This window comes from Rhinolophus sinicus, linkage group LG10 (assembly GCF_036562045.2).
Source record: "Rhinolophus sinicus isolate RSC01 linkage group LG10, ASM3656204v1, whole genome shotgun sequence".
Lineage (NCBI taxonomy): Eukaryota > Metazoa > Chordata > Mammalia > Chiroptera > Rhinolophidae > Rhinolophus > Rhinolophus sinicus.
Window position 1 is genome coordinate 69,933,106 of NC_133759.1, and position 15,711 is coordinate 69,948,816.

At 46.6% G+C, this 15,711-nt stretch overlaps 1 protein-coding gene across 4 annotated transcripts in view; it reads right to left on the reverse strand.

Annotated features, from left to right (window-relative positions):
* The window catches only part of MAPK9 (mitogen-activated protein kinase 9), a 49,597-nt gene extending 41,854 nt beyond the window's left edge, over positions 1-7,743 (reverse strand). For 2 of the 4 annotated variants that reach the window (XM_074313353.1, XM_074313351.1), the window contains exon 1: positions 7,516-7,739. The gene's annotated coding sequence lies outside the window, so the exon portion shown is untranslated. Of the gene's footprint in view, positions 1-7,515 lie in introns of all 4 variants that reach the window. The other 2 variants (XM_074313350.1, XM_074313352.1) reach the window with 2 other exon arrangements.
* Between the last annotated feature and the right edge of the window lie 7,968 nt (positions 7,744-15,711).

Here is a 15,711-nt window from a genome sequence, read left to right on the forward strand (position 1 = left end):
GTCCGTCAGTGGGTACACGGTTAACCAAGTGCTACCATCCACACCACGGTACGCCACTCGACAATAAAAGTGAGCAAACTACTGAAAAATGCAACAACTTGGGTGGAATTTAAGGGCTATACTTAGTGAAAAAGCCAATCGCAAAACGTCTATACTGTATAATTCCATTTATACACCATTCTTGAAATGACAAAATTAAAGCTCTAGAACAGATTAGTGGCTGCCAGAGATTACGGATGGTGTGGGGTAAGGGGGGCAGGTGCGGTTATAAATGGATGGTACAAGGGGGATCTTTGGAATGATGAAATAGTTATCTGGATTGTGGTGGTGGTTATACAAATCTCCACTCGTGGTAAAATGACAGAACTATAAGCACACATTGTACCAATGCCACTTTCCTGGTTCTGCTATATGCATATACAACCATAGGGGAAACTGGGTGGACACTCTCTGCACTTCTTTTGCAATTTCTTGAGACTCTATATTTCAAAATAAGAAATTAAAAGACAGACATTTGTTTAAAATATGTAGTTATCATACTGCTCTCCTGTTTAAATTCTTTCAATAATGACTGACTGCCTTGAGAGGAAAATTTGGATCCTTAGCACAGCAGAAGAGCCCGCAGGCCCTCTGGCCCACCAACAGGCAATATGGAACCACCTGGGACCAGCGAATACACTGCTACAGCACACAGTCAGGCCTCTACCTGAGCTGCCCAGTCTGCCTGAAATGACTTCCTGTCCCCTTTGTTCTCCTGGCCAACCTTCACCCTCCTTCAAAATCTAGTGCAAGCACCTGCTACTCCTACAAGCTTTCCTCTCCAGCTTTTCTCTTCAAACCACGCCGGGCATGCTTTGTTTTTAGCCAGCACCACCTGTGTTCATTTTATATTGCATTGCATATATATCTCTACTTCTACTCTGTGAGCTCCTGAAGAGCAGAAAATGTGTCTGATTCATTTTTCAATCCCCTGCTAATTATGTAGTGGGTGCTCAGGAGACGTCTGTTAAAGGCAAACCTAAGCAGTAGAATAAATGTGGTAGGTGTGGGGACAGAGTCCCAGAGAGCAGTTTCCAGGCTCTTGGCCTCATGTGGAAAGATGCTGGCTTGGGTTGTAGGTAGCCATCAGCTGTGACTAGTTGGCCATCAGCTGTAACCAGTTAGCCATTTAGACACTGATATAACTGCCAGGACTGCGTGGGTTGGTTGGTTGGTTAGCAGGCAGAGAAGTGGACGGCGGGTTGCAGATCGTGTGGATACTACTGCTTGTATGTGTCTCGCCCAGCCGCCAGCAAGACTAGGGGTGTAGGAAGATCCCTTGTTGGGGTATTGGCGGATGCTAGCTTCCGGTGTCTCCAACCCATCCACCAATGAGAATATAGTCATATGACTCCCCTATCTCTGGCTCCGTGGGTGTTCCTTTTTGGCCTCACCCTATTCTGTGTTCTTATGTGGAGAGCGGGAGCTGAGACCCCGCATGACACCCTGCATGACAATAGGGCAGTGTGATGCATGGTTAAGATCAGGACTCTGGAGTCAGAGGGCAGACTCTATGCAAAAAAACTGTTACAAGTAATACATAAATTCAGTGCAGTTGCAGGATACAAAATCAATACATAAAAATCTGTTGTGTTCATATACACTAATCATGAACTATCAAAAAGAGAAATTAAGAAAACAATCCCATTCGCAATTGCATCAAAAAAGAATAAAATACCTAGGAATAAATGTAACCAAGGAGGTGAAATATTTCTAGTGTACTGAAAACTACAATACATTACATCAGTGAAAGAAAACTGAAGAAGACACAAATAAATGAAAAGCTATTCCGTGCTCACGAATTGGAAGAATCAATATTGTTAAGTAACATCCATACCACTCAAAGCAAACCACAGAGTCAATGCGACCCCTATAAGAATTCCAATGGCATTTTTCACAGAAATAGAATAATCCTAAATTTGTAAGGAACCACAAAAGACCCCGAATAGTCAAAGTAGTCTTGAGAAAGAAGAACGAAGATGGAAGCATCATGTTCTCTGATATCGGACTGTTACTAACCTATAGTAATTAAGGTAGTATGATATTGGTATACAAACAGAAATATAGATCAATGAAACAAAATAGAGAACCCAGAAATAAACCCAAACATATATGGTCAATTAATTTGCAACAAAGGAGCCAGGAATATACAGTGGGGAAGTCTCTTTAACAAATGGTGTTGGGCAAACTGGGCAGCCCACTGCAAAAGAATGAAACTCAACCACTGTCTCATAGCATACACAAAAATTAACTCAAAATGGATTAAAGACTTGAACCATACAACTGCTGGAAGAAAACATAAGCAGTAAGCTCCTTGACATAGGTCTTCACGATGATTTTTGAATCTGACACCAAAAGCAAAAGCAACAAAGCAAAAATAAACAAGTGGGACTACATCAAACTAAAAAGCTTCTCAGAGCAAAGGAAACCATCAGCAAAATGAAGAGGCAACTTACTAAATGGGAGATACTTGCAAATCATGTATCTGATAAGTGGCTAATATCCAAAATATATAAAGAACTCATACAATTAAACAGCAAAAAACCGAACAACCCAATTAAAAATGGGCAGAAGATTTGAACAGACATTTTTCCAAAGAGGACATCCAGATGGCCAACAGGTACAAGAAAAGATGCTCAACATCATTAATTATCAGAGAAATGCAAATCAAAACCTCACACCTGTTAGAAAGGTGATTATCAAAAAGACAAGAAATAACAAGTGTTGGCGAGGAAATGGAGAAAAGGGAACCCTTGTGCATTGTTGGTGGGAATATAAAGGATGCAACTAGTATGGAAAACAGTGTGGAGATTCCTTAAAAAATTAAAAGCAGAACTACCATATGACCCAGCAGTTCCACTTCTGGGTATCTATGTGAAGAAAATGAAAATACTAATTCAAGAAGATATCTGCACCCCCATGTTCACTGTATTATTTGCAATAACCAAGATATGGAAGCAACCTAAGTATCCATCGATAGAATGGATAAAGAAATTGTGGTATGTATACACAATGGAATATTACTCAGCCATTAAAAAGAATAAAATCCTGCTATTTTCAACAACATGGACGGACCTAGATGGCATTATGCTAAGTGAGTAGTCAGACACAGAAAGACAAATACTGTATGTAAAATACTTATATGTAAAATATAAAAACAAAACAAATTAACAAATAAAAAAACAAGTTTACAGATACATAGAACAGATTGGTGGTTGCCAAAGGTGGGGTTTAGGGGGTAGGAGAAATGGGTGAAGGGGGTCAAAAAGTAAAAAGAAATAAAATACACTATTCTCTACTAAATTATACTATACAGACTTAAGATTTATAGTGTATATTTCTTACAACAACTGTCAAGATAGCTGTCTAGATTAGGATTTATATCTTTTCTATTCAAATTTTTAATTGTGATACATAATACAATAGAAGATATCTATGTAAAAAGAAAAGATTAGGACTTTGGAGTCGAAGAGCAGTGGGTCTGCTACTTACCTGGGTGACTTGGGCAAGTAATTACACTCATCTGTAAAATGGGGATAAGCACAGAATCAATCTCAGAGGACAGCTGGCACATTGCCCTGCAAAGGTCAATGTCTCAATGTCAGCTGACATTAGGACAGATATTACTACACTCATTCTACTTATTACTCAATTGTTTGAATTCTGAAAATGTGAACTAAAATCTGTTAAGTGCAAAAGCTGATGACATGACTAAAACTAGGTGAGGACCTCCGGGAAAGACACAACAAGACAGAGGCAATGCACAGAATTGTGGATGATGCTTTGGGAACTTTTTTGAAGACATCTTCTTCATAACATGTAACAGTAGCTGTTTCTGAGAGTACAGTTAGGAGTTGGTGAAACAGATTTTGATTCCAGAATCAGAGCTGGTGGATTTACTACCTGGGCTGCATCCTCATGCCTAAATATGCTAAAATCAGCTGGTAGCAGCCAAATATACAATATTTAAATAGTCTAACAAATTAAATCACTTGAAGTTCTATAGAAATATACATGTATATACATACACTTTTTTAAAGAAATTATTTCAAAGGCAATTTCAGAACAGGCAAGAGACTATCTAACATAAAGGGAAGTTAATATAAATGCCTCATTTTAAAGAAAAAAATAAGAACTATCTTATTTGTAATCCATATATCCTTAGAATCTAGTTTAACTCTTCCTGAAATGCTTTAGAGTATGTAGTCTTTGCTTAAGAAAGATACTAAAGTGAAATCAGCCTGGAAATGGGGGGAGTATTTTATAGGATCAAACAAGAAACAAAAAAACCAAATGAGTTAAATAAAATAAAATTTGCTGGATTTCACTTTCAAATGATTGGTAAATTTCCTTAGTTGTAAGGAATTCATTACTGTATTATAATCACGCTCATTATTTTTGTATCTATTAATTTATCACCAATATTTTCCAAAAGGATTTGAGGCATATTGAAAACATGTTAAATGACAATTCAAAGGCCAATATAAAATCAGAGAAGATCCAGAGTTCTTTTTTCAAAAATGAGTTCTTATTGGGCAGAAGATATACAAACTTGCCTCCCAAATAATACACCCTCCTAACGGGTCTAGGACTGAGTGTCAACTGCTGCTAACACCCCAGCGAGAGCCCAGCAGGGTTACCTGCCATGGGAGAGTGCACCCTACTAGGAAGGCACCTTGAGTTTGACCAAGCTTTGTCTAGATCCAACTATGAATTTTCAGGAAACACAGAGAAACACATTAAATGACATCGCATAGATGTAATCAGTAAAACCCAACAACAGAAATGCTACAGAACAACCCAATCGCTTCAACAAATAAACTACAAGGAAAACAAAAACAGAAAAAGAGGGGGAATCTACAGATTAAAAGACACTTAGGAGACCTATCAACCAATCACAATGTATGGACCTTATTTTGGATCCTGATTCTAATAAACAAACTATTACAGAAACTCTAAAATGTATGGGACAATGGGAAATTTGAATATTGACTGGTTATTTGTTTATATTAATTTTTGCTTTTCCAAGTTTAAAAGAGTCCCTATCTTTTACAGACATATACTGAAAAATTCACAGATGAAATGACCTCTATAGAATTTGCTTGAAAATAATATAGAGGGTGAGGGTATAAGTAGATGAGGTTAGCGATGAAATAAGATTGACCAGGAGTTGATAATTTTTGACACTATTGTGTTTTTTGGGTTTTTTTGTGGTTTTTTTTTTTAGTATATATGTTTGAAGGTCCTCATAATAGATTGCTGAAAGAAAGGCTCGTGTTGAAATTAATTCACACAATCACAAAAGGCCAAGTACACATTGTAATCTACCAACAAATTATTTAAAGTCCTGGTATCCTGAAAATTAAATCCTCAGGAAAATCAAAGTTCTCCATAGAAGACTATGCCAAAACAGGATTATTGTTAACCAGGAAGGATCCCTATGAAGGAAAAAATAAAGAGTTAAATGAAGGAAAACACCTAGATTGGATGTTGTTCTTCCAGAACAACTTAAAAGCCAAAGAATACTCACAGCTGAGGGACCCAGGAAAGAATGATGATCTGGGGGAGACCTGGGTTCAAATTTCACTTCCCAGTGACCTGCAGTGAAGCAGACTACTGAGATTCTGTGAGTCCCCATTTCCTCTGTAGAAATGGGTTTCATAGTTGCCACTTACAGGGCTCCAGTGACAATTAAATGAGAGTACCTGGATAAACTAGCTCCCTTGGCCTCAGGCTACCTTTCTAGCTCATTACAGCTCTTCCCGCCTATGTAACTTGCCCTAGAAGTTGACAATCCTGCAACCAAGCTTAATGAATTTGTTTTTTGCTTGGCTCACAGCATTTAAAAAATAAAAGTTAAATTAGCTACTGCTAACAGTTAAAAAACTGGGGAGTAGAGTTACAAATTTAGAGTTCAGGCTTCTGTTTAAAAATTACTGGGTGAGGTCTGGTTCTCGAGCCCCCCCCCCCCCCTTACACCTGGCCCTACAGGCTGATTCTCGACCCCACACTGGCTAAGCTCCCTCCTTCTCCCTGCCCTTCTCCATTTCTTTGCCTCTCCTTGCCTGGCAAATTTCTCATCACCCTTCAAGGCCCAACGCCAGCACCACCCGTCACATTCCCTACATTTCCGTGGCACAATCCCTCCACTACAGTGGGCATCACACCGTCCTGGCATTGTCTGCGTGTCTGCCTTCGTGGCTGCATTCTCCGGCTCTCTAGAGGAAGGGACCTTGTCGCTATTGCCTTTGTGTCCCCAAGGCCAAGCAGAAAGCCTGACCTAAATAATGTAGAATTCAGTAAATGTCTCCTGAATATGTGGAAGGAAATTAGAGCTAAAACATTATAAAAATGTATGATTTTATATCATAGCGTGTTCTGAGTGTTACCAAATAAAGGGGTCAAGAACATTAAAATGTTTCACAAAATGAGAACAAGCTTCTATCTGCTTCCATGTTTCACAAGTTAGTCAGAAGTCACCAAGTGAACAGATAAAGCAGAGGGAACAGGCAGGCAGGGTCATTCATTCATCCACTAAACTGATACTACTGAGTATTTACTGTGTGCTTTCTAAGCACTGCGGATAAACCAGTGCGTAAATCAGACAACTACCTGTTCGCACAGACCTACTGAACAAAATGATAGATAAAATGACTAAGGGATGAAAGAGGGTGGTTAAGGAAGGCCTCCTGTTAAATGAGACATCTGACCAGAGGAAGAACCAGGAGCCAGCTGTGCAGATCCTGGAGACAACTGCAAGCACTGTAAACGCCAAGTGCAAAGGTCCTAAGGTAATGGGGCTGCATGTTTAGGGAAGGTGAGTGGATGGCTGGGATAGGAAAGCAGTGTTCTGGTCGGGGTTGGAAGGGGAGGTGGGCGGGACCCGCTCTGGTCTTGCTGGGTACCGAGTGAGCAATGACGAGGCACAGGAGGACGGCGATGGGGGACTCCGGGAGGTCGATGAGGGGTTCCTGCAACACTCACACCGGCACGAGGCAGTGCCCCGCCCAGTTTTCCACGTTTGTGCACTGAGCTCCAGCCCAGGCGCTTTCCCACACATTCATAGAGCCTGACAACAACCCTGTCCCAAAGGGCTGGCGCTTCCCCACTTTCCCGAGGGGAAAACCGAGAACAGCGAGCGTCAGTGCCATGGCCAAGGTCGCAGGAACCAGACCCGGCTCCTGAGCATCCCGGCATGGGTGTGCAGCTGCGTGCCGCACATTCGGGAGAGGTGGCGCCCACAGACCCCACCGGGGGCCGCTAGGAGCCATGCCAGCAAGAGCCCGCAGCCCCGGGCTGCTGACAGCCGGAGGGCGGGGGAGACTGCGGTAGCCCGAGGGACAGGGGCAGCAGACGCGCCTCCAGCGGCCGACCCCGGCCACACCGCCCACGCCCCCCGCAAACCCTCCCGCCGCCCTTCCCGGCGGGGCGCGGCCCGAGCAGCCCCCGCCAGGCCTAGCCCGCCGCCGGGCTTACCTCGCCTCCCGCCGCCGCGCCGGGGGAGGGAGCGAGCGGGCAGACTGCCGGCGCTGGCGGCTCTCGCCCCGGGCTCAGCCGGCCACCCCGCCCGCTCCACCCCGCCGCCGCCGCCGCCGCCGCCGCTACCGCCGCAGTGGGTGTGAGGGGCGTCGGGGCGATTCGACCCTTCCGGTCCGGCTCCCTTCGCCACCGCCACCGCCGCTGCCGCCGCCGCCGCCGGAGCCCCGCCTGAGCGACCCGCACGCTGACCAATCATCGCGCCGAGAGGCGGGCCGGCGTGGCCAATGGCACCGGGGGGCGGGCCGCTGCCGAGGGGCGGGTTGCTGCGGGGCGTCGGGTGGAGCCCGGCGGGCGGAGACCAGGGCTCGGTGCAGGTTCCCGCGGTCCGCGCAGTCCGCGCGGGGTGTAGAATTGCAGACACGATCCGGCGTTCCCACTGAGTGTGCTGTCCCCCACGGGGTCCGCAACGCGGTGGCTGGATGCGGAGCCGGGAGGCGGCGGACCGGCGGGATCGAGAGCCGGGCCTCGCGGCTGCAGGTGCAAGCTAGCAATGACTAGGCGGCCTGGAGGGGGACGGAACGGCCTGGACGGGGAGAGCCTGGGGCCTCGGCGCTCAGGACCAGGGCGTGTGATGGCTCCCGGGAAGCGGAGGCGGGGCGGTGAGGGAGTGGGGAGGAGAGGTGGGTCCTTGGACTCGCTGTGAACCGGATTGTAGGGGTGCGGCCAGAAGCGGGGGTTGGCGGGTGGGCTGCCGAGGAGATGGCCGTGTGCAGACGAGTGTCCCCTGCCGGTCATTGGCAGAGGGAAGGAGAGAACAGGCCGGTGCACTTGGTCAGAGGTCAAGCCTGTTTCAGAGGAGGGCAGGGTCGTAAATGGGGGGGAAGTGAGTGCAGTGCTGAGGGCCCCCTAGGGCCTAGGGTCGGTTGACATTGATATTTTGAGGCACCTCCCGCAGCCTTGCATCCCCTGGGTCGAGTTCCAGCCGGCCTGGCATCCTCTGAAATGATGTGAGAGGCCGGGGTACTGGGTGTTGCCCGGTCATTTGACAAATGATGCTAGGAGGCCATACACATTGGGGGTGGGGTGGGGCGCAGAGGTCCTTGGATGGGGTGAGAGGACTGTGGGAGAGTAGCTGTCACAGGATGCCTGGGCGTACAGGGTGGCCAGTGTGGTGGACAAAATGGGGAAAGAAGCAGCACCCTGCGTATGGGGAGGTCAGGAGACAGGAGGGTATGGAAGATGGTGGCAGAATTTGGGGAGCGCGGCAAGCCTGTGACCCAGAGCAGGCTGGGGGCACCAGAGTCTCAGAGGAGGGGTGGGGTAGAGGAGGGGATCCAGCCATGCTATCTCTCTTAGGCCCCCCACCTTGGCCACCAGAGGGAGTTTTCTGAAATTGCGTATGGCCTGATCAACTTCAAATTGGAGCTCCTGAGTGTGACCTGTATTGAGGGTCCACAGATGTCTTCCCACCCCTCAGCCTCACCTGCCACCTGCCCCAGGTGCACAACAGAAAACAGGGAAGCAAAATGTTCACCATGAAGGCTTATGGGAAACTAATGCAGCCTGGCCATCAGCTGTGATTTTACTTGGGAGCATCTCTGGGAGCTTCCCCTCAGATTAGGTGGGACACCTTTCCTAGACACTCTGGCCCTGAGCTTACAGCACTCACCCCACGCAAAGTGAATACCAAAAGCCATTGTGCATACGTAGACACATGTACGCATTTAACACTGAGTTTTCTGAAAGGGTTCTGTTTTTTTCTGGTTTATGAAATACAGTGAACAGCAGTGACGGGGGTTGGTCCATGCTTGAAAGAGTACACAGAATTTTGTTTGAGGCCAAGAAGAGAGAAGATTCTGTCGCAAGTGTGATGAGAATTTTAGGACATGTGAGCTTTACTGAGGGCTGATGGAGCCTGCCAAGTGGGAGAGGCAGTTGAGGAAGGCCTCCTGCACAGGAGGAAGCCCCAGCTGAAGCTGGGAAGGCCGCAGGAATGTGCTGGGCCAGGGGTTCAGGTCGAAAGGGCATTCAGACCCAAAGGTTCAGAAGTGAGGATCTGCATGCTGTATTCAGGGAACCACATCACCTTGTCTTGCTGGAAATAGGGGAGTGGGGGCTGGAGAGTTATGAGGGCCTTGAGGTGGAAGGCACTGCTGACTAGAGGCCCCTGAGCTGGCTTCAGCTCAATTATGCCTCGTTTAGCCCAGACAGGTTTTTTTGTTTGGTTGGTTGGTTTTTTGTTGTTGTTGATTTAGTTGCCAACATTAAAAAATTAGGAGCTTTCACTTGAAAAATCTCAATTATTGGTTTTGCTTAAAAAGTTAGAAGTTCTGGCAACATGGGCCCTGCATTCCCAGAGGGCAGTTATCAGCTGGAACTGAGTGGCACCTACTACCTTTTAGGCGAGGCCCCTAGTTTACCACAGTCCCCACCACTCCCTGTTACCCACCCCGGCTGCGACTTCACTCATCCCTTCCCTGCTGTCCCTTGGGGCATCACAGGGTGGGAGCCCTGGCTGCGGAGGTAAAGAGCAGCTGTTGAAGGGTGTTAAGAAAGGAAGTGAATAATGTGATTAGATATTTATTTTGGAAAGATCACTAGGGCACATGACATTTCAGGATGAGGGGCTCAAGGCTGTGGCTCAAGAACTCTTAGGGAGTTCTTACAAAGGCCCTTGAAAGAGAGAAGATGAGGCCTATCCTGGGGCCATGGCAGTAGGTGTCAAGAGGAAGGAACTAATCTTAAAACTATTTCAAGACTTTGTAAATTAAAATCAATGCAAATTAAAATCACAAAAAGCTACCACCACACACCTGCTAGGATGGCTATAATAAAAAAAGACAATTATCAACTGAATGCTCATACACTGCTGGTGGGAAAGCAAAATTGCATATCCACTTTGGAAAATAGTTTGGCAGTATCTGATAACATTAAACATATACCTACATATACTGATAACATTAAACATATACCTACATAAACATATACATACGCCCCAGCTACCCTTTTCCTAGGTGTGTATCTGAGAGAAATAAAAACGTCCACGCTAAGAGCTGTACGTGAATGTTTATAGCAACTTTATTCAAAATAGTCAAAAACTGGAAACAACACATATGTCCATAATCCAGTGAGAGGTTGAACTGTGGTACAGCCATTAGTGGCTTCTCGAAACCTGGCCACAGGAAGGACTGGCCTGCTGACAAGAGCACAATATGGATAAGTAACAAAAACAACATGCTAAGTGAAAGCAGCCAAACATAAGTGTATTGTCTATGAGTCTATTTATATGACATTCTGGAAAAAGCAAAATCAGATCAGGGGTTGTCAGAGGTAAAGTTGGGGGAGGGGAATGACTATCAGGGACCAAGGGAGTTTTCTGGGATGATGGGTATGTCTACATTTTAATTATGGTGGTGGTCACATGACTATTATTTGTCAAAACTCAGAACTGTACACCTGCAAAATGGTGACTTAATGTATGTAAATTAAATAAACTTGATGTAAAGAAAATGTTTAAGAGGTGGAATTGTCAAGTGTTAGCGGTGGGATGTGAGGGTGAGGGGGGTTAGGGCTCAGGGAGGACGCCACGGTTCCTGGCTTGGTTTTCCGAGTGAGGACCTCTGGGCGTGGCCTGCTCATCCTGCCTAGAGGAAGGCCTTTTGAGCCTACATCCCAGCTGCCCACTCCCCTCCCCTCCCACTTCCTGTCGCCTTCAGCTCGGTGGCTCTGGCTGGGTGCCCTCTGGGATGAAGGCCACTGCCTCTTCCCTCCTCCTGAGACCTCACTGCCCCTCCCTTCCCTGCCTTTGACTTGGCTCCTTGGTGGCACAGCTGGCAGACATTGCCCACCTCCCCACCCACACGTGGCCTCTTCACCAGGGAGAACACAGGAGGAAGGAAGAGCTCTGCTGCCACTTCTGGGTGGGGGTGCTGGGGGTTGCAGTGCTGGCCTGGGGGCCACAGTGCTGACAGGTGTCCATGGCTCTGATCTCATCATCTGCCCTTGACTGGCCTAGGTTCCAACAGGGCTCTTGACTTAGTTGTGCTTTTCTGAGCATGGCGTTCTCTTCTCTGAGCTTCAGCTCCGTGGGGAGTGGGCATGGGTGGTGGTCACAGCCCGATGGGGATGCTGCAAGGACTCAAGGGGAGAAGTGCCAAGTGTGGGGCACAGACCAGCAAACCATGCACACAGTGGGGTGAGTATTCTCATGCTGGCATCCTCCAGCCCCTCCCCCCACGCCTTACCAGGACCACAGGTGTGCAGGGGATGTAATTCATGACCTTTTCAGTTGTGTGTTTTAGAAGGCCATGCCACACTTAGGCTGATGGGGACAATTACTGAGAAATTCCTGCATTGTTGCATGGGTGATGGCGTGGTGGTGGGGGAGGCAGAGGTAGAGCTGGCCTCAGGACTATAGGCTGTAGAGCCAGGCTGGGGCCTTGGAAGTGATGGGCAAACTGTCCATCACATCCCATTATTCTCTGTGTCAGCTTCCTTCTCCCGTGTCTCCTTCTGCTCTTCCACCACCCAACGGGGGCAGGCCCTCTGTCCCAAATGGAATTTGAAAACCCCCGGAGGAGTACTCTGATGGCCCCTCTGCACAGGGCTTCCACTCCTGGGCCAGGCAGTCAGACTCAGGTGAGGACACGGTAGGAAAAAGGGCAGAAACAGTTGGGAAAAGCAGAAATCGGGGAGTTTATTCTCTGGTAATAAGAAAGGGCATCTGAGCCTGGGGCACAGCTGAGGGCCTAGGAGCTGTATGAAAAGAGGGCTGTTGGGTGACTCTGTAACTAAATGCTGACCTCAGTGGTCCTCAGCCCTCCTTCTCCAGGCAGCTACCAGATCACCAGCCCCTGGACTCCTGCTCTTCTCTGGAAGTCTGAGGAGGCCTAAAGCTAAAGGAAAGGCCTGCCCCACCCACTCCGTCCTCCCTGACACACACACCCCAAAATCTCCCAGATTGCCTGGCAGTGAGTCTCAACACCAACAGGACCTTCACACCATGTGCTCAGAACTCTATTCTCACCTTGAATCTGAGCAGACTGCCCAAGGTCACATGGCAAAGAAAATTAAGACAATCAAACAGAAAACTGCATCTGGAAAGAAACAGACTATATGGAGAAGGAAATTCCAAAAGAAAAGATATCATTGCCGGCTTCAGACAGAATAAAGAAATACCACATCCTTGAAATGAGAACCAGCCATCAAAAAAGAATTCAGCACACAGATTATGTCCTTGCTTTGTCAGCTGAGATGTCCTAGAAGCAATGACATCACAATAGCAAAAGCGCACCCAGAGTCCAGCTCTTGTCTCCAATAAAGGAATCAGGGCTGATTCCAGGACCGGGGCAGGGGACGTACAAGATAAACCTGGAGCATCTTGTAGTGCAGGAAAATAAGGAGGTGTTTACAAAGAACACACGCACACACAATGTGGGGGCACGTCTTAAGGGACACAAGAGTAACTGAAAGAGCTGGAACAATCTGAGCAACAAAATAAATGACATAGTATTGGGTTATGACTCAAAGTATAAAATAAATATCCATGAATCCATAGTAATAGGATTAAATGATTTAATAAGTAAAAAATAAATGGGTGAGAGCAAATAAATCTGTACTGAATTCCAAATAATTAATGTAGATACTCTCCTCTCAAGGAGGTGAAGCACACGTCTCTCCTTTTAAGTGAGGGATGGGCATAGTGACTTCCAAAGAGTTCAGTATGGAAAGGGGGAGAAAATAGAATACCCGACAAATACTACCTCCGACAGGTGACCACTTAACCTAGCAGTGATAAGACACGTCCATTGTGTATGTACCTTTATATGAAGTGATGAGGGCACTTTACTTCTGGGTTCTTCCTCCCAAAAACACGTAACCCCAGTCTAACCACCAGAAAAGCATCAAACAAATCCCAGTGTGGGACATTCTACAAAATACCCGATAGTACTAGAAACTGTCAAGGTCATAAAAACAAAAACAAGTAAAGTCTGAGAAACTCACAGCCAAGAAGTAATCCAAGGTGACGTATAATCGGTGTCCTGGTATAGGAAGGGGCATTCGATAGAAACTAAGCAAATATGAGTGAAGTCTGGACTTTAGTTAATTAAAAATATATGTGTTATAAAAATATATATTTATATATTTAGAGCACAAAAAAGAGCTCTTGGAAATTAAATTGTGTTGGCACAAATGAAAACATCTTTGTAGTAGGCAGATTGTGAGAGAAAATTGAAGAAACCTCCCATTTGGTAGAGTGAAAAGACAGTAACACGTGCAACAGAAAAGATAAGAAATTAAAGCCATCCAGCAGCTTCAACCTCTGAATAACAGGCCAGAGAAACAAAAGGAAATCCACAAAAAAGTAATTCAAGAAAATTTCCCAGGTCTAAAGGGCCTGACTTACCAGACTGAAATCAACACTAAATGAAGAAACCAAGGCACCTCACTGATATTTCAGAACACAGGGAACAAAAAGAAGAAAATAAAAAGGTCACCTGAAAGGCTCTTCAGAGTGACCTTGGAACCCTTAACTTCAACATTGCAAACAAGATAATGGAGCATTACCTTCACAATTCTGAAGTAAACAATTCTTTATGACCTAGAATTCTGTATTTAGCTAAGCCTTCAATCAGCTATGAGGAATAAAATCATTTCTAGACATGCAAGCTCTCAAAAAACTTACCTCGCAACAACCTTTACTCTAGAAAGATGTGCTCCACCAAAACAAACACGGAAACTCAAGAGAAGGAAGACATGAGAGACAGGAAGCAGGACACCCAACACGAGATGACAAGGGATCCCTTGGAGGAACGTGAAAGGTGATCCCAGGATGACAGCCCAGCACCAGACTGGAGGCATCTGAGCCCTACTGCAACAGTGTCAACACCAAGACCGCCACTTCCATCAGGCCATCCTCTTAACCCGAGGACAGAACGCCCAGGAGAACTTGGCCCAGATTCTCCCGAGGACACACATGTCACTGATGAAAGCTCTCAGTTTTCCCTGAGAGCTGAGGGGTCCACGGTGGGCTTAGGAGCAGGGGGTGCAGGGCAGCCCACTCCCTCTGCCCACCCACCTGCTGCAGTCCCACACCTGGTCCACCCCACAGTCCTGCCAGGTGCCCAACTGTGGGGAACCCTGTTTCCCAGGACTTGCTCCTGACCTCACTCATTACTTCCCCAAAAGGGGTCTCATCACCTCCCAGAGAAGCGGAAGTCAGACCCTGACCCGAGTCTGTCCCGCTCACCTCCTCCTGGGGCCTCCGCCCAGCAGGGCAGTGCTGCCCTGTCCTTGCCTGGCTGCTGTGCGCTTGCGCTCCGTCTTCAAGACCAGGTGGTTTATTGTGGGGGTAGGTTACATGAGGGTGGTGGAGCTACAAATCACAGCTGTTAACACAAAGTCAGGGTGGTCGTCACTTCTCGGGCATAAGGATGAAGTTCATTTTTCTGATTCTTGTTCAGATAAAAATATTCTAGCTAGTTTGTAAGGAGTTTCCTAATCACAGAAGTAGTATTGGCCACGGTTTGGTCAGAAAGACAGAAACCAGGGCAGGCATTTCTGGCAGGACTTATACCCTGATCGATTTGTGGGAAGGGCAAGATAATGGAGGTGAGAGAGTGCCACCACAGCCCCTAGGTTCCTGCCAGCTGGCCAGAGCTGGGGTTTTGGAGGAGCCTCAGGAAACCTCTGGTTGTGGCCCAGGTGCCTGGAGCACTGAGTGGCATGTGAGTTTGGGGGAGCGCCACCATACTGGGACCTCCAATCTGCTGAAGTCATGCTTCTGCCTACCTCTGCCGAGGAAAAACAAATGATATGATTTCTCAATGAATAATATGATTTCTAAAATTCTTCCAAATCTCCAGGACTGCCTCTCACTGGTGATATTTAACCTGGAAATGTAGTTCCCAGGGTTTCACTCCGTGATCCAGGGAACAGCATAGAGGGAATGGCAGAGTTGCTGCTGTGAGGCCCACAGGAAATCCAGAACAAAGGTCAGATGAGATACTAGAGCACACACCTATTAGCTGTCAGATCTCCCGCATGCAAGCCATCCGGGACAGCATCGCACAGGGAGTCTAAATTCCGAGCCACAAGCCTTCAGAAGTGTCTTTCTAGCTTCCTGCCTGATTGTATTAATAGAGTCAGTAAGTAAAATAGGGTCATTGGGGAAAAAGTACAAATTTGACCCTC